The following is a 26,363-nucleotide window of genomic DNA, read 5'->3' as shown; positions in this document are numbered from 1 at the left end:
TTGTTACTCCATGTCAAGCCCCCTATGTCATGTCTTAACCCCTGAAGTAATTTCCTAAGTAATCCCTCTGACCCCAGTCCTCCCCTCCTGTCCAGTGAGCACCTTTGCAGCATGACTGATCTTATTAAAATGCTACTTTAATCATTGATTGCTTCTGCATGAAAATGTTCAGTGACTCCCCAAACTTTAGCATGATCCCAACCTGACTTTCCAGGTTTAGCTACCACTTACTCCATAAACCAAACTATGTACCCAGCCCTCTCCTTAAGGTGAGGCCTCTTGCCTCTACTACTCTTGCTCATGGAATGCCCTGTCTTCTAGGGTCCATAAAAATCCTACCTATTTCTTGAGATCTAGCCCATATCAGGCTTGTTCTATATAGTTTTCTATTACTACCCCAGACTGAAGTAACTCTGATTTCTCTAAACTTATACAGTTCTCATTTTGTTTAGTTCATTTATCAAAGAGAGCTTGGTGCAGTGGATAGAAAACTGGTTTTGGAGCCAGGTGGATGGATCTAGTTTTAAGTTCTTCCTATACTGGCTGTGCTATTCCAGGCAAGTCATTGACCTCATGGAAAATCTTAATTTGCAGAGAAGGTGCTAACCCAGAATTCCATATGTCACTGAAATCAAGGATCTGGTCCCTCTCCCATTTGTGTGTTACCTTGGAACTTCTTTTCTAATTGTCTTGAACTGCTATTTAATGATGGTATTGTTAAATACCTTTCATGCTGTCTTCAGTTGTTTACCAAATGAGATTGTAAACCCTTTGGAAACACAGATAATATCTTGCTTAAAAGTTTTGTATCCCAATGGAATTTACTCTTGAGGTCTTGCATATAGTTGACACTTATTAACTGTGTGAGTCTGGGCAAGTCACTTAACTTCCTTTTGTCTCATCTGTAAAGCAGGGACAATAATATACAGGGGTGTTGTGAGGATCAAAAGAGATAAAATTAGTAAAGCACTCAGTACCTTGGTCAGCACATAGTAAGTACTATATAAATGTTAGTTATTATGAACCAAAATACTTGCTAGTTTGATTGAAATTGTTAACTAATACAAGCAAAATCTGTTTTTTCAGCTATATTATGCATCCATTTTATTATGTTGTGATTCTCCACATTTCCATATCTTTTATTATTAACTATTTTCATATAAATATTTTAAAATGCTTTAAAATCATGTTTCATAATAATCGTGTAAGGCAATTTGTATTGGCAACTTTTGTAAATGAATTGAATTTCGATGTCATATATATATAAATATAACTTTCTAGAGATTCACATGAATTAACAGGCAATTTTATTACTTGTTACTATGTTACTTATTACTACTTATCTAGCATTGTGCTAAACATTGGATACAAAGAAGGGCGAAGACAGCCCCTTCCTCATGCTCCCCTAATGAACAATGTAAATTGTAAATACACCATGTAAATAAATAGGTACATAGAAGATATACAGAGAGTAGATAGGAGTTAATCTTAGGGAAGAATGCTCTGACAAGTTGGGAGGACTGGTAAAGGCTTTCTCTGGAAGGTGGGATTTGATCTGAGTCTTGACAGAAGCCAGGGATCATAAGAGGCGGAGACAAGGAAGGAGAGAATTCCAGACATGAGGGAGAGCCAATGCTAGATCAAGGAAATGGAAATTGGAGAGTTGTGTGCGAGGAATCGCCAGAAGACCAATGGAACTGGATCCTAGAGTGTGTGGAGGGGGCCATCTCTGGTTGTCCTGATGTATATCTGGTCACTGGACCCAGATGGCTCCAGAGGAGAAAGTGAGGCTGCTGTCTTTGCATAGCCCTCCCTCACTTGCATACAGTTCACTTGAATGTTATGGCATCATGTCCATGATGTCATGTTTCTGTTCGAGAATGAAGGACAAACAAAAGAGCGTGTGGAAAGGGGAATGTAATCTAAGAAGACTGAAAAAGTCGGAAGGGGTCAGACTGTGAAGATTTTTAAATGACAAGCAGAAGATGTTATGTTTGCTCTTATAAGTGATAGGGAGTCAGCTGTTTAGGAGGGTGACATGGATAAACCTGTGCTTTAGTAAAATCACTTTGGGAGTCAAGTGGAGGTTAGATTGGAATGGGGAGAGACATTAGCCAGGGAGACTAATTAGAAGGCTATTTGCAATAATTCCAGCAAGAGGTGGTGAGGACGTAAAGGAGAGTGGCGACTAGGTGAGAGAAGGAAACATGAAAGAAACTGGGCAGATAAAAATGATGAGGTTTGGTAACAGACTGGATATAGGGGCTAAGTCAGTATCAGGATGAGATGAGCCCAAATCTTCACAAATGACCATGACGAATGAACTTTTATTGTTTGTGTATACACAGTACCACATGTCCTGTCAGCCTCTCACTAGGAGAACAGGAAACAGATGACTTGAGCTCTAGACCAAATTAAATGTTTACAAGGCAGTGAGCAGTAATGGCACTGGTTATAACACACGAATCTTCCAGAAACATCTTGTTCTCTTAATGTCACATATTCCTAATATCAGAAGACAGTTTTACCAACATTATGGTTCTAGAGTCTGCCAGTTTTGAAGTTCTTGCCTTGATTTCATCTCTGCTTAACTTGAAGTGTGGGAAAACTTCTGTGTACCCAAGAACATTCTCTGAGTTTAGAGGTGTTCAGTTCTATACTATGTGCCTGGCACTGGGCTAGGTGCTGGGGGTATCAAGATAAAAATGAAAGCAGGCCTTGCCTTGTCTCCTAGGGGTTTACTGGGGGTGGGGAACACTTTGTATGCAAATAAATAACTATAAAATATGTACAAAGTAAATGCAAAGTAATTGGAGGGAGATGAAGGAGGGAAAATGCTAACAATTACAAAGGAAATTAGAACAAATAGGATAGAGAACATGTCAGAGCAGAGCTTTAAGAGGTACATCAAAGCTGTTGACTGGGAAACAGGAGCTTAAGTCTGTCATCTGAGCTAGGTTGACTTTTTTAAAGCAAAGATGTGCTGTTTTTGTGATGAAGCATAACGGCTGCAAACTGCAACACAATGCTAAGTAATCAAAGAACAGCCTGAAGTTGACATTAGGAATGGACTTCTTGATTTTGTAACCACACTTGGATGTGTTATCTTGGCTGGTAACACATTCATCACCAACATCTTTGAATATGGTAATCAATGATTAGGGGAGTTTGAAGATTTCCAAACACCTTTTCTTTCGCTTTCCCTTTCTCATTTCCTTCCCTCCCCTCCCCTCCCCTCCCCTTCCCTTCCCTCCCCTCCTCTCCCTTTCCCTCCCCTCCCCTCCCCTCCCTTCCCTTCCCTTCCCTTCCCTTCCCTTCCCTTCCCTTCCCTTCCCTTCCCTTCCCTGCCCTTCCCTGCCCTTCCCTTCCCTTCCCTGCCCTTCCCTTCCCTTCCCTGCCCTTCCCTGCCCTTCCCTGCCCTTCCCTTCCCTTCCCTTCCCTTCCCTCCCTCCCTTCCTTTCTTCCTTCTTTTTTTTTCACTTACTAGATGCTCTCTGTTAGAACTGGGAATGCTTTTAAAAATGTTTTCACACACATTATCTCGATTCTCATGGCATTTTAAAGTTCTGTAGAATTTAAGTTACTGGAACCTCACATATGACCAAGTACATATTTGCATTTAATAAAATTAAATTCTAAATTAAATTTAAGTAGTCACTTTCTACGTTCTTGTTAATAGTTGTTTTCCTACTTTCTTTTTTGTCCAATCCCAGATGGTCCGAAGTTAGACAAGTTAGATTACCGCAAGCCGTTTCTAGGTTAGACATTTTAGAAAACAATGCAAATGCTGCTTTTTGAGTATTCTCAGTTAAAAACTTATCTGATGTACCTTTAAGAGATGACTCAAAAGATAAGCTTGTGTAATCCTTTGAGGATCTTCCCTCTTTGGGTATCTGAGTGATACTGTGCTAACATTTTTACTAAAAAGCACTGCATTTTTTCCAGGTCAGTTGTTTAGGGGCATAGGTAGCAACCCCTCTGAGAAGGAAAAGTAAGAGAATTCAAAATCTGAATCACAATGAAAATTTTATCTTCAAATGCCATTAACATAACCACACATGACTCTTATCTAGTTTAAATCTTTTAGTTCTCTCAATGACCAAACTTTTGATGACTTCCAGCTATGCTAACAATAAAAAAGTAGATATTCTTAGAATGAAGTTTTATTCTAAAATAAATGTTTGCAGAAACAGAGAAGGGCTATTGTAGAAACATTCTAGGCTCTTGATTCATCATGTGCCTCCCCACTCAATCAACTCTAGTGGCTTCCTCTTGCCTAGAGAATATAAATTCCTTTATTTAGTTTTTAAATTTCTACAGCCTGCACCCAGCCTGTTTTTCCACTCTCATTTCCCATCTCTGTGCTCTTGCACTGGTACTGCCCCATTCCTGGAATGCATTCCCTTCTTGCCTTTCCTCCGTAGTGCTTCTCTTTTGAAGATGCACCTTCTTCTGCATAAAGCTTCTCTTGATCCTCCCAGCTGCTCTCAATCACATTGTTGCTGTTCAGTCACATCTGACTTCGTGACCCCATGTGGGATTTTCTTGGCAAAGATACTAGAGTGGTTGGCTATTTCCTTCTCCAGTAGATTAAGGCAAACAGAGGTGGCCAGGGTCACATAGCTAGTGAGTCTGGGGTGGGATTTGAACTCAGGTTTTCCTGACACTAGGCCCAGTGCTGAGTCATCTAGCTGCCTCTTCTCTCTTACACAGTACCTTGTATTTTGACTATATATACACACACACACACACACACATATATGTGTGTATAATACAATATGTAAATTATATGCATGTAAATTGTCTTTACATGTGTAAATACATGTTTATATACATTACATATAATATATAAATTACATGCTATATATATATTTTTATATATACTTGCCCTCTCCCCCTCACCCCCCCCACATTAGAATGTAAGCTGTTTTAGATTAGGTATCATTTCAATCTTGTTCTTGTGTCCCCAGAACCTATTTATTTGCCTGGCACATAAAAATGACTTAATAAAATATTTATTGATGGATTGATTGAAAGCAGGGGTCATGTCTTTCAGGTCTGACATTTCCCAAATGTGCTCAGCAAACAAGTGGCATTGCAAGAACACACATTAGATTCAAGAAGAAGTCTGCCATGTCACTTGGTGGCCTGACTCCAGGGATTTTCACTGACTGTGGCTCATGCTTGTAGCTTTCAGCTTTTTGGCTTTCAAATCTCTGCTGAAGTCTCACCTTCTGCAGGAAGCCTCTCCTGGTCTTCCTCTGAGATTATCTCCAATTTATCCTGTTTATACCTTGTTTGTACACTTTGTGTATATCTCCATTAGACTGGGATCTTCTTTAAACTAGGGTCTGTCTTCTGCCTTTGTACACCTAGCCCATAGCCCTATTCCTGGCACATACTAGGTGCTTAATAAATGTTTGTTGATTGAGTAAACTACCAGAGGCTCTCTAGTAACTCTAAGAGCAAATAATCACTTTTTTTTTTTTTAAATATTTAAAGCCTTGACAACCTGGCTTCAACCTACCTGTTAATGACCCAGTCAGACTGGCTTTCTTATTGTGTCTCATACATACTGCTCCGTTTTACATCTTCTTGCCTTTGCATTGGCGGTTTTCCATCCCTGGAATATGATCCTTCCTTAACTCCAATTCTTTGGATCCACTGGTTCAAGATTTAGGTCATGTCACCTACATGAAGCATTTTCTGATCCCTCCTTCCCCTTATTTTCACTCTTTGAGTCAGATTTCTTGCTTTGAAAACAGAGTAAACCTTTTACTTGGCAATTATTTTCTATAATATCTCAGCATCGCTATAGTATAGTGGCCTTTATCCTGTTATGGCCACTGTTGCTGCCCTCTCCCAAATCTATTCTATATATACCTTCCTGTGTACATGTTGTCTCCTTCTTTTCCCTCCCTTCATAGAATGTCAGGGCAGAGTCTTTTTCACTTTTGTCTTTGTATGCTCAACACCTAGCATATTACCTGACACATAGTAGGAGCTCAATAAATGTGTATTTGTTTGATTGATTGAAGAACCACAGGGAGGTTAATGTTCAACAGATTCTTCCTAATGAATGGGCTTTTCCATTAAGTCATAGTGGCATCTGACATTTTGAATGAGATTATCAAATGGAAATTCTTGGAGAAATTTGGCTATTTTTTCTTCTCTTGGATGGCAAAACAGATCATTTAAGTTTCTCTCTTTCTGTTGGTCTCCTTTGAGTAGACTGAAGTTTGGTGTTATTTTTTCCTTTCCATTTGGTGTTTTCTGTCCTTTGACTAAATTCCTTTCCGAAATTCTGTTATAATTAATTCTTATTTGATGTTTGTAGACTTGATAAATGCATTGATATTCTTGGCCACCAACATTCTAAACATCATCCTTATCACTCACCTGCTGCAACCTTGGTCTTTGCCTCATGGGCCCTAGCTTTGATAAGTGAGCTTTGTGCCATCTCCCTCCCGTGTCTGGGCACATACCCCTCTGGATCTTTATGTGTTGTCTTCCTCTATTAGAATGTAAGCTCCTTGAAGACAGACTCTTGACTGATTTTATTTGTATCTCTAGTACTTGGCATAGTACCTGGTCTATAGTGAGTGTTTAATAAATGCTTTATCTTTCTAGCTATTAATAGTTCAATTACTAAAACCCGCCAGTTGCCTTTGCCTCACAGAGAGTACAATCTCCAGGCACTGGTGACACAATATTTTTGTTACTTTATTTTTGATTACTCCTTGGGTAAGACCTCTTTGCTTTGAAAATAAATAGCGAACCTTTTACTTGACATTCATTTTCCATGTCTCAGCTTTGCTGCAGCCCTTGCATAAAGCCTCTTAGAGACCTTTATCCTGTAACCATATTTCATTTCCTTAGCATTACCTCTTAATTAGATGTTAAAGGTGGCAGTGACCTTCCTAGCAGAACGACTGTCTATAAATACAAATTGTACTTCACACTGCTAAAGAAATGGCACCATTGACTTCCCGGTCATCACGTAGAGATTTTACATTGATAGAGTACTCTAAATTGAAAGATTGCAAAGCACATTCTAACGTATTATAGGCTTGTAGAATATTAGAGTTAAGAGAGGACTTTAGAGATGATTTGCTCCAATCCCTTATTTGATGGATAAGGAAACAGATTTAGAGAGATGAAATGTCTTGCACAGAATAAGATAGCCTTTTCCACCCTTTCTTTTTTTTTTTTTTTTTTTTTGCAAATGGAGAAAATGAAGCATAAAAAGGCAGTATCCTTTACAAGGTCATGAGAAAAGTGCTTATGGGAAAGGGGAAAAATACCTAACTTTACTGACTTCTAAAGTAGTCTTTAACCATTAAAACCTACTTACTTACCATCTGTCTGCCTGCAAGTTACTATTTGTGGAAATAAATTTAATTTCAATACACATTTCTGGGCTTATAGCAAGAAACCTAAAGGAAGTGTATTTTAAGTGATTGAACTTTAGATTTGGGAAATTATACTACATACATGTCAAATATGCATATTTCAATATTATCTTAAACAAAGTTCATATAATACTGTTAATGCTTTTTAATAAAAAAGAAACTGTCCATGTTATTACAATTTTGTTCAAAGTTCCTCCCCCTTCCCAAACCAGAGTTGCAAACAATATTTCTGAGACAAAGCATTGTCATATGAGATTCAAAGAATTGGATAGGAGGGTTTTTTGCTCTCTCTCTCTGTTAACATATTTCACAGTCAGTAAAAAACTGATAAACATAGACCACACACTTTAAAGTTTTCTGTAAATGCTGAAATAGATCAGTTCTACAGTTTGCAGCAGAAATGTTGAATATGGATGCTTAATTTTAGTGCCCTCTGAAGTACTGTACTAAGTAGGTAGTTAAACAGTATATAAAATTAATTATTTTCAGTATCCCAAACAGGAATGTAAGCTTCTGAAAATGCATTGACATATTGCTACCATGTACATGAAAATATTATCTTTTTTATTCTGGAAATTTATGAACGGATGATTCGGGGCCGAATTTGTCACCATTTCCTTCTCAATCTCCACCTCTTCTCTTGCCTGCTGCCAACCACTTGGTACCAGATTTTCCTGTATTGCTTGGCATTTGTGAAGTGACTTTTTCCATTACTAGCTGGTGATCTTACCTTCCTTTTTATAACTCTATCTTTAGGATAGAGTGTATGTCATATTTACAAATGAAATATAAATATTTGTGAATACACACAGATCTATAAATATATATTACATATCGATTTAAATTTGTTCTTAGATTGTCTAAGAAACTTAAACTACAAATTACTCTGTCACTAATTCAAATAAAATTAAAATCCAGGACTAATTTTGCCATATGAAGGAGAATATGAAAAGAAAAGGAATCTGAATCTTAACATTTAGCCAGCCTTTTCTGAGTTTTCCAAGTACTGTTGATACATACTTCTTTTGTGTCTTGGATTTTAAAAAAATTCATAATTTCTAGCAATGGCATTTTAGTAAGAGCACTTAAATTTTAGTTGTAATTCATTTTGACATTTATTATTTTTCTTTCCGTTTCTTCAACAAAGGTGGTGGGATGAAGTAAAAAGTCTTCATTCAGTACAGATTCAGTAGGTGGCACCTGAACAAGTAGTATTCTTATTTCAAAAGCTTAGAACTTGGTGATAAATCTCACTCGTACAGCTCTCCTTTGTTTTCAAGGAAGATTTATTCCTTTGTGTCACTCACTTCTGTGGCTCTCTGATTAGATTATTTCCCCCACTAACATTGCAAACCATAGACCATTTACACCATCTCATCCTTGGTGACTCTTAACTCTGTCCTCTTCCTCACAACAATCATAAGTCATATTTATATGGTGCCTGCTATGTTCCAGGTGTTATGCTAATCAACTTTACAATTATTTTTTGATACTCATAACAACCCTGAGAGGTAGATGTTATTATCATCTCTATTTTACATATAAGGAAACTGAGGCAAATAGAGGTTAAGTGCCTTACCTAGGGTCACACAGCTAGTAAATGTCTGAGACTGGATTTGAGCTCAGGTCTTCCTGATTCCAGACCCAGTGCTTTATCCACTATACCACCTAGCTGCCAATCCTCCTTAAGGGAGGTCCACTCAATGCATTTAGATTTATCATATTTGAAGGGATTCTACATTGCACTCCCCTTTCCTTTGTCCTTTTTAGTATATGTACCTTCTTTCCAGACTCAGATAAAGTTAGGTACAACATCTTATTTTTTCACACTACCAGATAAATGAAATATGAGGCTATATATATTTCAAAGTTCACATATTAAAAACCCATCCATTTTACTCACAGAAGATACTATTTAGCTTTTATTCAAAAAACTATTTACTTTTACTTTAGATGAAATTCTTGGGTGGGGGGGAAGTTTGCATACTAAATAAATTTAGTTGGTTATCTTTTCTTGGCCATTGTGTCTTGTGTTCTTTGAGTCAGAGGCCAAGACATAATAACTTCCCATATCACATGCTAATGATAGCTTCCAAAAGAAATGGGATACTGACCCCAGTGCTGGAGAAAAACAGCTGAAAAGTTATGCAGTTTGTTACAGAGTGAATGTGTACCACAGATTGATTATATTCAGATCAAGTTTCTCTACCACTGGTAAATAACCATAGACCTGGTACAAAGGAAGATGGGCAAGAAACATTGCTACAAGGCATGAAGCTTGAGGGGAGAATAAAAATGATTACTTTTACATAATATTTATAAGAAAATAAAAATAAAAATAAAAAACCTTCTTTTATAAAAAAATAAAAAAAAATACAAGCTCAGTAGAGAAATTTAGATGGTGTCTACCCAACACTGAAACAACTAATTCAGCCAATTCAGTTTTTAAAGTCTCAAACCATTACTTGGGTCACGTAGACAGCTTTTCACTTGGTAGTTCTGACAAGATCAAGAGTCCTATAATTTGTATTTTTTACTGGAATAGAATTGATAGAAAACATATTACTGGGTAAGATAATTATTACATATTATAACCAAACTTTATAACTGAAATATTAAATTTTTCTTTAAAACAGGTCAAAACTTGGTACTCTTGCAGATTTAGTTGAAAAATTGACTTTTTTATGACTTTGAAAGAATGATTTTTAATTGATAGTCACAGAAAGTCCTATCTATAAATAAAAACTGCCTAGCACAGGTAATATAGGATTTAGAGTCTATGCTGTTAAGTAGAAGCTTCCTTGATTCTACTGACTCAGAGCAATAAAGGTATCTTGGGTAGGTCATCATTTTAGAGTTTTCTAAATTACATACCTAATTGTCCTTTTTGTCAGTAATGATAATTTCAGTGGAGCTGATATCTTTGTGCCTGTGGCCATAATGTTCTTATTGATGAAGGTACTCTCTCTGCTAGTGCACCAGGAATCATTATTAGCATCTCTTTTTTTGTTTCCCAGGGCAAGCATCCCTAACCTTTTCACCCCTTTCCCTTGGAATAACTTGATTGGTGACTGCCTTACCTGGCCTATTTCAGGCAGACATCAATGGTGTTTCAATAGACTCCCTACTCCCTCATCAAACTCTAGTTAGTCGTGCCAGCCATCATGCCACCAATCATACTGGACACATTCCTCCTCCAGTTCTGGAGCCATAATCAAATCAACTCTGCCATCGTTCCCAGAAGGACTACATATCAGTCTGTTCCTCTGTGGCCAAACTTACCATCCTTGTACCTTTCTGAACCAAAATGCCCCTTCCTGGGTTTTCTCCTATTAAAATAAAAGTTCATTTTTGATAATATCTTTGATGGGTTTTTTTGCACGTGTTTAATCACTAGTACCCCATTTATACCCATTACTTATGTCTCCATTGCCCTTTGGATGATCCACCATTTTGATTTCTTTGAGATTGTGACAGTCCATGATTCACAACCCTATAATATCACCTGTAAAATACTATAATCAAAGAACTTCAAGCTAAAATGATGGGTTTTATTTATTTCAGTGAGAATCTAGGGCTCCCATATACTCCCCGTTCCTTCTGTGGTGATAGCTGAGATGAATGTGACTTTAATACCAGTGCATTGATATTGGTTAGAAAGCTCAGTGCTGGCATCTTTGTTTTGCTTTATGATAAACATGGGTGTGACTCATGCATGAAACTGATTGAAGAGTTGTATAAATTATATACAGGTTTATGGCTATCATTTATATAATAGGTTGGACAGTTCCAAGATTTTAGCGTAGACTAGGATTTGATGCCGCTGTGGTGTTAAGCTAATTGCTTTACTCTTCAAAGGTATCCCAGTTTTCTCCCTGTGCTTGAATGGAATAGAATGGACAAAAACGACAGGCTTTAAAGTGGAAATGTTCAGTTGCACAATTTCCAACAGGGGATATTTAAGAGTAACACAGTGGAAGAAGCTAAAATCTGTTGGTCTGAGTCTCACTTAGTCATCTCTGAGAAAATACATTTTTAACCTCTTTTATGATGAGCAAATAGGGCTAATCTTACAAGTGATATTTGTGCCTTTCAGTATGTACTATTTTCCTCTCTATTTCCTGTACAATACATTGCTGAGGAGTTTATCTGGAAAATGTTCAAAATGGCAGTTTTTAAAAGGTCATTCAAATGAAAGTGTACAAAAACAGAAGGCTAAGTCATCAAAATAAAGACTCTAAATAGAATCATAGGGCAGTAATATTAGCCAATGTATTTGAGATAGCAATATGGATTTGTGCTCTAATCTTAATTACTGTCTTTTGAGAGAACTTATTATTTGACCCCACTTTAATACCTATTAGAAATCTTCTAGGTAAATTCTATATGAAAAGTCTTCATGCTTTATTTTATCTTAGTGTTATATAAGTATTTTAGATTGTTAATGATGCTTTTGGTGTAGTAGATATAAGTACAAACAATAATGTTATTGCATTACCAGAACAAAAATAGCTCATGTAATTCATTAGTAAGTTAGGTGATAAAGGATTTTTTTTTGGTATAGAATTGAATACTATTAAGTGATCATTTTAACAGAAAATTTTCCTAATCCAAATATAATAGTTTAATGTTATTTTAATGCATGTATTATGAATAATACATAATAACACTAGTTTCTTTTTATAATTTCATGAGGAATTAAGAGCTATCCTGAAGTCGGGCTGCTCCAGTAAAGTATGGGATGTGTCATGTAGATTCCAGATTGCCTGGTGTTTTGAAAACTTAACTGAAAGAGCATTAAACTAAAAAGCCATGAGGAGAAAACTACCCCTGTATTTCTAACATATAGGACCCCATAAAACACATCTACAATGGAGGAGGAAGAATAGTAGTTGAGACATCAAGAAATTTATAGGAAAAAAAAGATCAAGAAAGGATTCAGTCATTTTAGACACCTCTACACAAATGCCCAAAGTTTAGACAAGGTGATGCAACTTTGACCTTGTACATATCATTAAGTCTTGAAGGAATGAGACCAATGACTAGAATAGGGTTCTGAATGTTTATATTCTATTTAAAAGAAACAGTATGGGGAAAAGGATGTTAGGGTAGTACTATGCATACTCATGGGAAAAAATCTAGGAACTTAAATAGGGAAGCAATGTGGAGAACATTTAGGTGAAAGTCAATGCAAGGAAAAACAGAGGAAGTGCTTTTGTAATCATACTATAGGTCACTTGGACAAAAAGAGAAAATCAATGAAGAGCTTGGAAATAGATCAATAAGCTTGGCATGATATTGTAGTAATGAGGCCCTTCAGTTATCCCGATATCTGCTGAAGCTCCCTTTATGCCAAAAACAGAGCACCTGATAATTTCTTGACATGATAGTGATAATTTCATCTTTCAAAAAGTGTAGAGACCAGCAAAGGAAAAGACTATTCTGGATCTGATTCTCATTAATGGGAAGGAACTTTGTTGGCTTAGAAATTATGGGAACCTTGGAGAAAAGTGATCACTGAAAGTTTCTGACATGAACACTTGATTTTGAGAAAGCAGATTTCAAAGGTTTCAAAGGAAGGATAAGATTACAGGAACTAAAATTCTACAGGCCCTGAATTCAGCCTAGGAAGGATGGGATCATCTTGAGGATGAAATTCTGACTATCTAAACAGAAAAATTTTATGAGTATGTAAAGGAGTTTTTTGAAAAGACCAATGTGGATATGCAATCTATTTAGGAATCATAGGATCATAAATCATGTAATAGGTCATGCACAGAGATGATAATTGAACCCATGGGAGCTGATGAGATCACCAGGGAAGAGACTAGAGACAGAATAAGTCTAATGCAGTTTTCAAATGATAGCTCCCTTTAAATACTTCAAGGCAGCTATCCTGGCCCTTTCTTCCCTGCACCTCCCCACCCCTGAAGTCTTTTTCTAGTCTAGATATCCTTAGTTCCTTCATCTAGTTAATATAAAATGCATTCAAGGTCCTTCTCCATCCCAATTTCCTTCCACTGGATGCTTTCAGAGATATCCACCAGTAGTTGAGAAAAGACTACTAGCAAACTCAATTGAGAAACTTGCTGACTTTGTGATTAACAGTTTATGTTGGAGATTCATAATCAAAGTTCTTAATTAATGAATCCAGACAGAGAAAAGGAGACAGGTAGGTGGCTTAGAGGACAGAGCACTGGACAAGGCGTCAGAAAAACCTGAGTTCAGATCTGGCTTCAGACACTAGCTATGTGACCCTGGGCAAGTCATTTAACCTCTATATGCCTTAATCTACTGAGAAGAAAATGGCAAACCACTCCAGTATCTTTGCTAAGAAAACTCCATAGATCTGGGGGTCATGAGAAGTTGTACGTGACTGAAAGACTTAATAAGAAAACAATAGCCTGCAAATTAAGTAAGTCATGACACCCTTTCCTTGGGTGTGGTTCAGGACAAAGTCAAATAGTAGTCCTTAGAGCTGTACTTTCATCTCAATAGGATTTTGGAAATTACCTATTTTCCCCACTAGAATGGAAGAAAAGAAATAGGACATGGAAGATAAGGTGTTTTAACATCCAAATGCTTTCCATCTAAAGAAAAAGCTACACACATTGGGGATTTGATGGGGGTTACCTGAATCTTGAACAAAAGCTGCCTGGAGTTGCTTAGATTTCTAATTGAGTGTTTGTTCTTTCTCTTGGCTAGTTCAACACTGCTTTCAGTGTCCTGAGAAATACAATTTAAACCACAAGTGAAGTACTTATTTATGTGAGTAAGCCATGAGCTGAAATATGTGAAATATTCGCATTTCAGTGAGATGGAAAACGTGATTTACACATCTAATTTACTCACCCCAACAAAAATAGACATTTCCATTCACTGTCACTACTGGATGCATGAATAGTCTTGAGACCATTTGGGGATTCATATGAAGCAATGGAGAGGGTGCAGTGCATATAAAACAAAGCAAGTTTTTTGACCTTGCAGATTAATTCTCTCAGGGATTAGTCAGCTGGCAGCCTGCCTCAGAGTTGTAGTTATGTCAGGAGCTGCCTAAGGCAGCACCCACACTGGACTGTGAGACTGGAAATTGGGGGCACTCAAATATCAGACAACAAAAGGAAAGTTTCCCGGAGGTGCTCTCCTTCTGTCATGGTTCCCTGTATGGTACCAGTCTGTGGATGAAACAAGGACCTCATGTATGGAGATCTTGTCATTCTGGAGAAGAAACATAGCAACCCATCCCACCAGATCACTTGAGTATTGTGGAAAATGGCACATGGTTTAAATGACTTGGTTATTTTGTGCTGTCAAAGAAAATTCCTATCTTTTAATCTCTTGCTCTATTCTCCTAATCTTAAACCAAAATCACTCTGACCATGACTTCTAGTATTAGACCATAATGCTAGAGATAATCTCTCAAATAAGTGAGGAAAAATTGGCTGCAGATTGTAATATTTTAGCCTACATACCTTAGTTGACATTTATATACAGATATATATGTATTACAAAAGATAAAAGAAGAAATTCCTGTCAATTATTAAGTATTTTATTATAAATTATTGGACTTCACATTCATAAATAAGTCCACTAGTGTGATCAGTTCAACTTAAGCCATTGCCATCATAATTAAAAATATTAAGTGCCAACTGTGTACACCAAAGGTGCCAAACATGTGGTAGTCACAACGCTCTTAAGTGTTGCCTGAATCTGATTATAATGTAATTGGGAAATATTTATTTATTTGTGTATTTTAAAATTTATTTATTTTTGGTTCTCAACATTCACTTCCATAAGATTTTGAGTTCCAAATTTTCTCCCCATCTCTCCCCTGCCCCACCCCAAGACAACGTGCATTCTGATTTTCCCTTCCTCCAATCTGCCCTCCCTTCTATCACAGTCCTCCCTCCCCTTGTCCCCATCTCATCTGTTTTCTTGTAGGGCAAGATGGATTTCTATACCCTGTTGCCTGTGCATCTTATTTCCCAGTTGCATGCAAAAACAATTTTTAACATTCGTTTTTAAAACGTTGAGTTCTAACTTCTCTCCCTTCCTCCCTCCCCACTCATCCCCACTGTTCTCAGTGCCTTATGGCAAGTAATTTGATATATGTTATACATGTGTAGTTATGCAAAATACTTCCATAAAAGTCATGTAGTGAAAGACTATATTTCCCTCTATCCTATCCTGCCCTTCATTTATTCTACTCTTTCTTTTGATCCTATCCCTCCTCAAAAGTGTTTACTTCTAATTATACCCTCCTCCCATTTGCCCTCCCTTCTAATCATTCCCATACACCCCACTTATTCCCTTCTCCCCTACTTTCCTGTAGTGTAAGATAGATTTTCATAGCAAATTGAGTGTGCACATTAATCCCTCCTTAAGCCAAATGTGATGAGAGTAAGATTCACTTTTCCCCTCTCACCTCCCTTCTTCCCCTCCATTAAAATGGCTTTTTCTTGCCTCTTTTATGTGAGAGATAATTTCCCCCATTCTATTTCTCTCTTTCTCCTCCCAATACATTCTTGTCTCACCCCTTAATTTTATTTTTTAGATATCCCTTCCTATTTAACTCACCCTGTGCCCTTTGTCTATATGTATATAATTTCCTCCAACTACCTTAATACTGAGAAAAATCTCAAGAATCACAAAAATTATCTTTCCATGTAGGAATGTAAACAGTTCAACTTTACTAAGTCCTGTATGATTTTTCTTTCCTGTTTACCTTTTCATGCTTCTCTTGATTCTTGTGTTTGAAAGTCAAATTTTCTATTTAGCTCTGGTCTTTTCATCAAGGATGCTTGAAAGTCCTCTATTTCATTGAATGATCATTTCTTCCCCTGAAGTATTATCCTCAGTTTTTCAGGGAGGTGATTCTTGGTTTTAATCCTAATTTTGACCTCTGGAATATCATATTCCAAGTCCTGTAATCCCTCAATGGAGAAGCTGCTAGACCTTGTTTTATCCTAATTTGTTTTTCCACAATACTGTTTCTTCCTGACTGCTTGTAATATTTTCTCCTTGACCTGGGAGCTCTGGAATTTGGTTACAATATTCCTAGGAGTTTTCCCTCTTACAGGAGGCAAAAGGTGGATTCCTTCAATATTTATTTTACCCTCTGGTTCTACAATATCAGGGCAATTTTCCTTGATAATTTCTTGAAAGATGATGTCTAGGCTCTTTCTATGATCATGGCTTTCAGATAGTCCTGTGATTTTTAAATTATCTCTCCTGGATCTATTTTCCAGGTCAGTTCTTTTTCCAATGAGATATTTCACATTGTATGCTATTTTTTCATTCCTTTGATTTTGTTTTATAATTTCTCAATTTTTCATAAATTCCTTTCTTATCTTTAAGGAATTATTTTCTTCTGTGAGTTTTTGGTCCTCTTTTTCCATCTGATCAGTTCTGCTTTTTAGAGCATTCTTCTCATTGGCTCTTTGGATCTTTCTTGTCATTTTGGTTAGTCTTTTTTAAAGTGTTATTTTCTTCAGCATTTTTTGAGTCTCCTTCAGCAAGCAGTTGACTTGTTTTCCATAATTTTCTTACATCACTCTCATTTCTCTTCCCAATTTTTGCTCTACTTCTCTTATTTGATTTTCAAAATCCTTTTTGAGCTCTTCCATGACCTGAGACCAATTATTATTTTTTTTGGAGGCTTTGGATGGAGGAGCTTTGGCTTTGTTATCTTCTGGTTGTATATTTTGGTCTTCCTTTTCACCAAAGTAAGATCCTATAGTCTGGTTTTTTTTCCGGTTTTTGCTCATTTCCCCAGCCATTTACTTGACTTTTGAGCTCTTTGTCAAGGTAGTTCTTTGTTTCCAGTGGGGGTGAGGGAGGGTACTGTCAGACCCTCCATCCCCCCACAATCTGTGGGCCTAGAGCTCCAGAAGTAGTGGCTGCAGCTGCCCCTGATGCTTCTGTGGCTGCCACAGGTTCCTCGACCCCCTCCTCCTTCTGCCTCCCTGGAGCTGGACCACTCTACTCTCTCACAGAGGTCTCACAGGTTTTTTTCCACTGACCTTCCATTTTGTCCTTGGCGTTTTGGGGTCGTAAAGTCTGTAAACCTCCACAGATGTGAGAGATTCAGTTGTACTTGGCCTGCTGATGTCCTATCTGTGCTGGTGTGGCCCACGCTGGACTGAACTGTGCTCCCAACGTGATGCGATCGATACTTCCTGGCAACCTTTCAGGGTGTTGTGGGCTGGAGATTTGCTTCACTATGGTTTCTTTGGGGTTCTGCAGCTCCAGAATTTGTTTAGAGTCATTTTTTTTTTTACAGGTATTTCGCTGGTTTGGGGGGAAGAGCTCCAGAAAGTCTGTGCTGTTACTGTGCCATCTTGGCTTCATTCCCCCTCCCCCCCATTGGGAAATATTTAACAAAATAAAAGTAAACTATAACATAGATAACACTACACTTTAAAATTAAGTCACTATGCAGCCCGGAGGTTTCTTATATGCAGATTAATGGTCTCCTGTTTCTGTTTGAAATTGATGTACACAATGCAGTTTTAATCATTTACCTGCAAGTTGTATCAACAGTGGAAATGAGCAAATCATAGGTATTTGTTCTGAAATGTGTGGTGATGATCTAGTTAAGATTTCCTCATTTATAGAAGAAGAAACAAAAATGTGCCTGCATACTAGTGCTGAGTCCCATGTCTACACCCTGATCTGGAAAAGCACCATTAGGAATGAAGTGAATAGGGGCCTCAAAGCTAAAAATGTTATGGTCACTAGAAGAACATCAAAATAGCTCAAGGGAGATGTTGGGACCTTAGCCAGTGACTTCTGACCCACAGACAAAGAAGAGACCCTGGGAACTGGAGGGTATGTTATCATTTTTTAAGCAAAAAAACCAAAAAACAACCCAAAAACATTTGTTCTAGAGCCAGTTATCTGTAACTGGACTAAGATATTAGGGAGAGGCAGTTTCAGGTGGTAGACAGCTCTGGAGAAAGGCTTTCTACACATGGCATTGCTCTGGTTGTGTAAAATGATCTTGGTTCCTAAGGAACACATTTTTCCAACATTTCTATCACAGTTACGTGTAGGAACACAATGATTTTTTACAGTAAAATAGCAATCTAATTGTCATAGCACTTAGAAACAGGTCTAGAGAATGGACCTCAGCTTTCACTGATAGAGGGAACTCCTACAAGAGGGAATTCTTTCTACCAAGGCAGACCAATACCCTCTCTCTGACATCCTCCTAGAGAGTTTTCTAGAAGGGCACTAAGAGTGACTTCATGGTGATTACAATAACACTAACCACATGAATAGAAAGAAAAAATTATTTCTAATCCTTACCATGTCATCTTTGGTTGAAGAAAAAGGATTTTTGAGATTAGATGGTGGTTTAGTCATTTTCAGTTGTGTTCAACTCTTTGTGACCCCATTTGGGATTTTCTTGGCAAAGATACTGGAGTGGTTTGCCATTTCCTTCTCCAGCTCATTTTACAGATGAGGAAACCGAGGCGGACATGATTAAGTGACTTGCCCAGGGTCACATGGCTAGTATATTTCTGAGACTGGATCTGAATTCATGAAGATGAGTCTTCCTGATTTCAAGCCCAGTGCTCTATGCACTGTTCCACCTATCCACCCCTTGAGATTAGCCCGTCTTCCCCTTTAATAAGGGATGCTATCCTAAAGAAAGATGGATCCCACTTATTTTTCTGAAGGTATCAGCTTGAATTCACCTTCATCTGCTCTAAGAAGAATAAGACTTCTGAAGCTTGAGAGCTCCAGTGGGTAAAAGTCTTCTCCCACAATCTGTCTTCACTTTGTTTTAAGGATACTGCCTACTTCCTCACTGAAAATCCCCATGGAGTGAGACCAAAAATCATAGTAACTTTCAGTGCTCCATAAGGAGCCTGTCACAAGCTAAGCAAGCCAGAACGGGGCCATTGGCATCTACTTGTATCTAACGTGTGTGAGGGAATTTTTAAAAGAAATATGTAGACAAATTTTGAAATGTGTTCTTAAAGAGTCATTCCCAGCTTAATATCAAGTTGCATTTTAAACGATGCTTTGTGCTTTTTGCCTAGGATGTTGTGAGTGTATTCTTTGGCTTATTGGAATTAGAATTATGAGCAATGTGGAAACTCGCTTTACCTATTTTTTTTTAAATAAAGGAGTCAAATTCCATTCCTGTCTGTTTTAAACATTAGAGCTACTGAGAGTGGTTTTCATATAATGGTGAGTTATAATAGCTTTCGCCTACTTGGCTTTTGCAGATCATCTTGGCCTGAACTAGGTACGACTGAAAATATTTTTAGACTCCTTTCTTCAGTTTAATTTTTGCGAGATGTTTTAGAGGACAGGCTTGAAAATAAAGATCATAAAATGCATCATTAACACGATATTTAGGATTGACAGCAGGGTAGGTCCTGTTCCATTCCAGCTTTGAATGGCAGTCTCTTCCATCCTCAAGCCACAATCATTATTATCTACTAAGTGCCTAACACTGTGCTAAACAATGTAAAGGAAGTAGGGCAGTGGCATGAGGAAAGGGCAGGAGGAATATAAAGTATAAAATATAGCTCGCTAAACTTCTAATGGTACACTCACATTGTTTAATAAAGCACGTAGAGAACAGTGACCTCTGCCTCCTCAGAATGTTTTTTAGGCATGTGTCGTGACCTGAAAACTCCAAATGAGTCCATGGTGTGATTTGGCAGCATAGAAAGTTTAATTCAAACTTAAGAGGGACTATTTCCATTATATTTTGCCTGACCATATCTGGAGTATTTTGTTCTATCCTGGAAATCACATTTTGAGAAGAGCACTGATAATCTGGAGAGTGTCCAGAGGAAGAAGATCAAGATGATTTAAGGCCTCAAATTTATGCTACATGAGAACCAGTTGAAGAAACTGAGTATCTTTAGCATTTATTCATTCATGTTTATTTACTTGTCTTATTATTCATTCATTCCTTTATTCATTCTATTTTTCTACCTCTGTCTTTTGTGGTGCAGAAAACGTCATTTACCGATGACAGAAAATAAAAATGTGCTTACATCCCAGCCTAGAGCTCTCTGTATACACACCCTGATCTGAAAAAGCACCGTTAGGAAAGTGGCTAATTGCTATAGTTCAGTTGTTTCATTTGTGTCTGACTTTGTGACCTCTTTTGGGGTTCTCTTGGCAAAGATGCTGGAGTGTTTTGCCTTTTCCTTCTTTAAATCATTTTACAGATGAGGAAACTGAGACAAACTGGGTTAAGTGACTTGCCCAAGATCACACAACTCGTGTCTGAGGTCAAATCTGAACTCAGGTCTTCCTGACTCCAGGTTTCATGCTCTATCTACTGTGCCTTAAAACTAAAACATGTGGTCTCCAGAAGCATGCCAAAGTAGGCTTGATGTCAGGAATGGGTAATTTTCTAACACTTAGACATATCCAAAATTGGAATGGACTGTTTTGAGAGGAATAGTAGGTTCTCCCTTACTGGAGGTCTTCAGTAACAGTTGGGTGGACAATTGTCAGGTTATGTTTGAGAGGATACCTTTTTGCATCTATAAATTAGACTGGATGGCCAGTGAAAGCTCAACGTTCTAATTCGATATTAATCTATATTGATCATGAGGGCTACTTATCTAATATTCTTTTTAGTTTTATTTATTTACTCATTTATTTGACTTTGGACTTGTAGTTTCACCAGTGTAGACTAGCATCTCATCTATAATACAGTCTTAAAGAGTTTCTTGAGGGTACTGAGAATTCAAATAACTTGACTAGGGTTATGCAGCTAGAATGTGGCTAAGGCAAGATTTGAACCTTGGCCTTCCTGCCTCCAAACTGAACTCACTGCCTCATCTGGCAGCCTCTTTCAGGTGGCATAGCTGTCAATTCTTTAGCTTTTTTTTTTTTGAACATATAAAATAGGTTCTACTCTGGACATATAAAAATGCATTATTTGAGAAAGAGAACTCTAAATACGGTTGTTTCTGTATTGTTTGGAGGGTCTTTCTCTGTCTATAGTCATAGGAAGGCTGCTGTTCATTTTGACATGTAGAAATAACTACACCACACTATCTGATGTAGAGATAAGGCTGCCTAGAAAATAGCAAAAGAGATAAGGCTACAAGTGAATTATTTGCTCCTTAGCACCGCCTTGTGTTGAGAATGTGGCTAAATAGTTGCTAGAGGCTGCCAGTGTTGTAGACCCCTTGACAGTGTTCCTCCAATGTCAGGCCATTAAGCAGAATTTCTGGAGAAGACCATCTCTGCTTTTCTTTGCCTTCTCCTGGAAAGGTATTACCATAAAGGTCGATGGGCTTTGGACTACTCTCATTTCTAATAAATATAAATGTCATTATAGAAATTTTTAGACCTGAAAAAGGATCTTAGAGGTCAAAAGGTCTCATCTTTTCGTATCATAGACGCCATGCCCCAAGAGTTAAGTGACTTAGGTCACATAGATAGAAGCAGACCTGGGCTTGAAATACAGGGCTTCCAACTCCCAATCTTTCCACCACATGGTAGGAGAAAAAAATCTTAGAGGAATTGTTATTGAGAAGCAACCTGATTTAATACCCTCAACTTTATCAATGTTGAAACATTCTTAAGATTAGGTTGATGCAGCACAAAGTGAATTGGTGAATGGGGAATTATCTAGCCAATATTTTAGTCCTGAATAATCTCATTTGGCTGTCTGCATGGCCTAATTAGCTGCATGATTGACTGCGCTTCAGTTATGCCGGATGAATCACAAATTCGTGTTTAGAAGAGAGTGTGATAGGTCAAGTTTACATCCAGGGCTCTGCATGCCCTTTCCCACCATGCTTTCCTGCTTTAGTTCCTCTTGCCAGGAAAGTGATAATATTGTTTCATTTGGCAGGACTGTTTGACACAAAATTGGTTGCTAATGATGGAATTTCAGGCAGGGGGATGTAGATTGGTGGGGTAGATTTCATAGTATTTATCGCCTTATTCCATGTAGATGATTATGTATTCCTCACATTTATAAGGCCAGCCCTGGATCTGAGGATCTCATATAGTTCTAGTTCACTCTGATGACTTGAAGATTTGGACTGTGTGGCACAATGGATAGAGTGCCACAGTCAGGAAGACTCTTCTTCAGATCTGACGTCAGATACTTACTAGCTGTGTGATCCTGGGCAATTCACTTAACCCTATTTGCCTCAGTTCTCTTATCTGTAAAATGAGCTGGAGGAGGAAATGGCAAACCCACTCCATTATCTTTGCCAAGAAAACCCCAATGAGGTCATGAAGAGTCAGGCATGACTGAACAATGACAACAATCCTAGGAGCAAACTCAAATGTGTAGCAAAAATTGCAGATGCTGTTTTTAATGAGAAAAAAAATGCATGATTCAGACCCAGGTGTATCAACAATACATAAGCTGCCAGAAAAATGTGCATGATTTTTGAGTGGTGTATTTTCCACCTCTCAGCCTAACTCATGTAGACCCACCCCAAGCTTTATAAAGTAAACATTTATTCATTACTTCTAAAATGACTGCCCTTGAGTTTCAAAGTGTTATCCTTTCTGAAATTAAATATAGTAAATTAAACACAAGGGACTGATTAGATTGCTTCATACTCTTTGTTATATTTAGTACCTCTGCTAAATTTCCTCTGTCTAGATGAGATAATTATTTTCATTTCCTCCCCCCAACTAATTCCTAAATACATTAATTTTTTTTCTCTTTACTTTTCCCATCTTACTGGCTTTCTTGTGATGCCACTAAAACCAACCCCGAAAATGAAAATATTTTATGAAAGGTTATTGAAAGTCCTTAACGTATCCATTCATTCAAGTATTTATTTAGTATGTAGATTTCATTGTTCTAGATCCTGAAGAGGGGTGGGCAGAGGGTTGTTGGATAGCAAAGATATGGTCACTGTCCTGCAGGAGTTTAAATGTGGAACACATGCTCACATAAACATAGTCTGAGTCAGCATGCAGTTAAGTGCAGAAGTGAGTAATGTGGACCATCATTTCATGAATTTCAGAGAAAGAAGAGATCCCTGTGTTCCAGAGTGGTTGGAAAGGCCATCGGGACAAGGAGAGGAGGATTTCCACTAGACTTTGAAGGTTGGGGGCATGAGAACTTGGATAGAGGGAAAAAACAAGGGTGTAGAGCAAGTGCCTTATTACTCCTATTCTAGGCCTAGGGATGAATCAGATATGATGGTTCTGAGGATTAGGCAAAAATAATTATGAAGTACCTACTATGTGTCGAACACCAGAGATACAAAAATGAGTAATATAGAATATATATATATATATATATATATATATATATATATACATATATATATGTATATAGAATATAAGCTCTCAAGGAGCTTATATTCTAATGGGAGAAGAGAGTACATAAAAAGGAGCTGAAGCTGGGAGGTGGGGAGGAAAAGAAGTAACCATAATTGGGGAGCATGTTTCTGAAGCACAGAATGTCAGAAGCATAGCAGGGAGGGGAATGAAACTTGGCTGGTCTAGGCCTCTCCCCAAAAGGGAGGGACCAGAAGGAATTCCCTAGTGTTATCTAGGGGGAGGGGGAGAATACCTCCAGGAAAGATGTATGTTCCAGGGAGAAGGGGCCCCAGGAACTGAGGGAAGTTCCATGGTGAGACATACTGTCAAAGTCCAGAAAGTCAGAAGCAACACGAAGAAGGGTGAGAGATCTTCTGCCCATCTGATGTCGAAAAGAGTCCTCCACGGATCCTAAGGAGATAACTCTTCCTCCTATATGTTTCTGCTGCTTGCTACCTGTAATCCTCTTGGGCAAGTTACTTAAACTCTCTGGTCCTCAGTTTTCTTATCTATTAAAATTGAAGAGTTCAGACTAGATGATCCCTGAAGTCCCTCCTAGCACTAAATCAAGCCTCATAGGACTCCTGGGCAGAAAACACTTGAGTGTTTTATCTTTAAATCTTTTCTTTACAGATGCACCATCCAGAATAACCATTTCAGGAAAATCCACTGAAGATCACATAAACCTGAGTTGTGGCTTTGGAAAGCCCTGGACCTTCTTGCCACTAAAGAAAGCTGTATTTGACCAAAGCTCTATTTCCATGGATTCCCCTGAACCCATCTGTGGGCAAGAGGAGTTTAGATGACGTTCCTTCCCCTCCCCCCCCACTATGTATTACTTCACATTTTCTGCAGTTACATTTAAACTATTTTTGAGGCTGTGATTTTCATCACATTTGCCCAAGTTATGAGTTGTCTGCAGTTGTGCTGGTCCAATCCACCCAGTACGTCTAAATCCATCTGGTGCTGTTTCTCATGGTCTTTAGCTTTAAAAAGAAATCTTCAGAAAGGTTCTCCACTTCAGTAGAATCCCACTTTGAGAGTTTTTATACGTTTTGTAATTTTCTCTGCCATCCAAAGGAGAATGTCACATTTCACATACATACTATTCATGTCGTGCAAGCATGTTCAATCATTTTGACCTCCGCCATTTTTGTCTCTTAATTTGTTTGGCTGACCTGTCCTTTTTGGCAGCCGCTTACTGACTTGCCTCCTGCGCTTCTTTAAAGAGGTGAAATGTTTAAATGCACTAAGATAAGAAAGGTCAAAATTTGAGGTTCCCTTGCCTCACTCCTTCCCTCTTCAATATCAGGAAGCAGAGTAAACAATCTAGGCCAGTTCAGAGAAATGGAATAGTCAGAACCTCTTTTAATCAGTTTCTGGCTATTTTCAAGATGGAGCTGGCTGGGTCATCTGTGTTTGTCTCAGTCTCCCAATGGTTTCCTTTCTTGGAGCCCTAAGTGCAGTGCCATTGCTTCTCTGAGGTTCAGTTTCCTCAGCTGTAATATAAAAACAAAAACCAAAACTATACTCTCTCCTTTTACTGACTGTGTGATCCTGGACAATTCACTTACTTTCCGAGCCTCAGTTTCCCCTCATGTAAACTAGGGATAATAATAGCACCTACCTCCCATGGTTCTTGTGAAGATCATATGAGAAAACATATGTAAGATGCTTTGCAAACTTTTTGTTGTTGGGTTGTTTCAGTCTTGTCCAACTCTTCGTGATCCCATTTGGATCTTGGCAGAGATACTGGAGTGGTTTGTCATTTACTTCTCCAGTTCATGTTACACAGATGAGAAAATGGAGGCAAACAGGGTTAAGTGACTTGCCCAGGGTCACACAGCTTGTAAGCATCTGAGGCCAAATTTGAATTCAAGAAAGATGGATCTTCTTGACTCTATAATGCTAGTACTCTAATTCAACAAGCCACCTAACTGCAAACTTTTGAAGTGCTATATAATCACTAGCTATTTATAACCTGACAGGTTACTGTGAAGGAATCAAACTATACCTGAAAGAAATTACAGATCTTAAGTAAAAGGAAAATCAAAAGTCAAAAGTAATATTTTAAAGTGTCTTAAGATGATTTTGCCAATTAATGTTTTTAAAAAAAAACTTTTTAGTTAATGCATTTTTCTGTTAGTGTCTTCAGCATGTTATCTCCAGCAAGAAATAAATACAGAAACTGTGGTCAGCTTAAACTTTACAGACTCCATGTGTGACTTCCAGGAAAGTCACAGAAGAAGCATCTAGGAACCAAAGGAGCTTTTCCCTGAGAACGGACCTTTTAGGCTATCTTTTCAGTCTTCTGAATAGTCGATGTTTAGAGAGGAAAAATAAACATAAAATAAAAGAAATAAAATTAAAAAAATAAAGAAATCCTTTGTTTTATTTTTTCTAAAGTGCCTGTTTATTCAGCCCAATCTATGGGTTTTGCTGTCAATCAACTATAATGTTTAAAAACAAATAAGGTAAATATTAGCTATAACAAGAAGTTTCTTTGTACAGTGTCATCTGAATGAATGAACAAACAAACGAAAGGGCGCTTATTAAGTGCTTACCATGTGCCCCAGATGAGGAATGAAAGGGAATGAACAGCATAATGGGAATTTTCAAGCAAAATAAGATTATAGAATTTAGATCTGAAGAGGATTTTAGAGATCA

The 26,363-nt window shown here is 37.8% G+C and overlaps 1 long non-coding RNA gene across 1 annotated transcript in view; it reads left to right on the top strand.

The window, feature by feature from the left end:
• Positions 1–26,078, top strand: part of LOC140513419 (uncharacterized) — a 28,192-nt gene extending 2,114 nt beyond the window's left edge. The window contains exons 2-3 of the long non-coding RNA XR_011970165.1: positions 23,396–23,477; positions 24,330–26,078. This is a non-coding gene — a long non-coding RNA (uncharacterized lncRNA). The remainder of the gene's footprint in view (positions 1–23,395; positions 23,478–24,329) is intronic.
• The last annotated feature ends 285 nt before the right edge of the window (positions 26,079–26,363 follow it).

This window comes from Notamacropus eugenii, chromosome 1 (genome assembly GCF_028372415.1).
Source record: "Notamacropus eugenii isolate mMacEug1 chromosome 1, mMacEug1.pri_v2, whole genome shotgun sequence".
NCBI lineage: Eukaryota > Metazoa > Chordata > Mammalia > Diprotodontia > Macropodidae > Notamacropus > Notamacropus eugenii.
The sequence above is the reverse complement of the archived record's forward strand: the minus strand, read 5'-3'. Positions and strand labels throughout refer to the sequence as shown.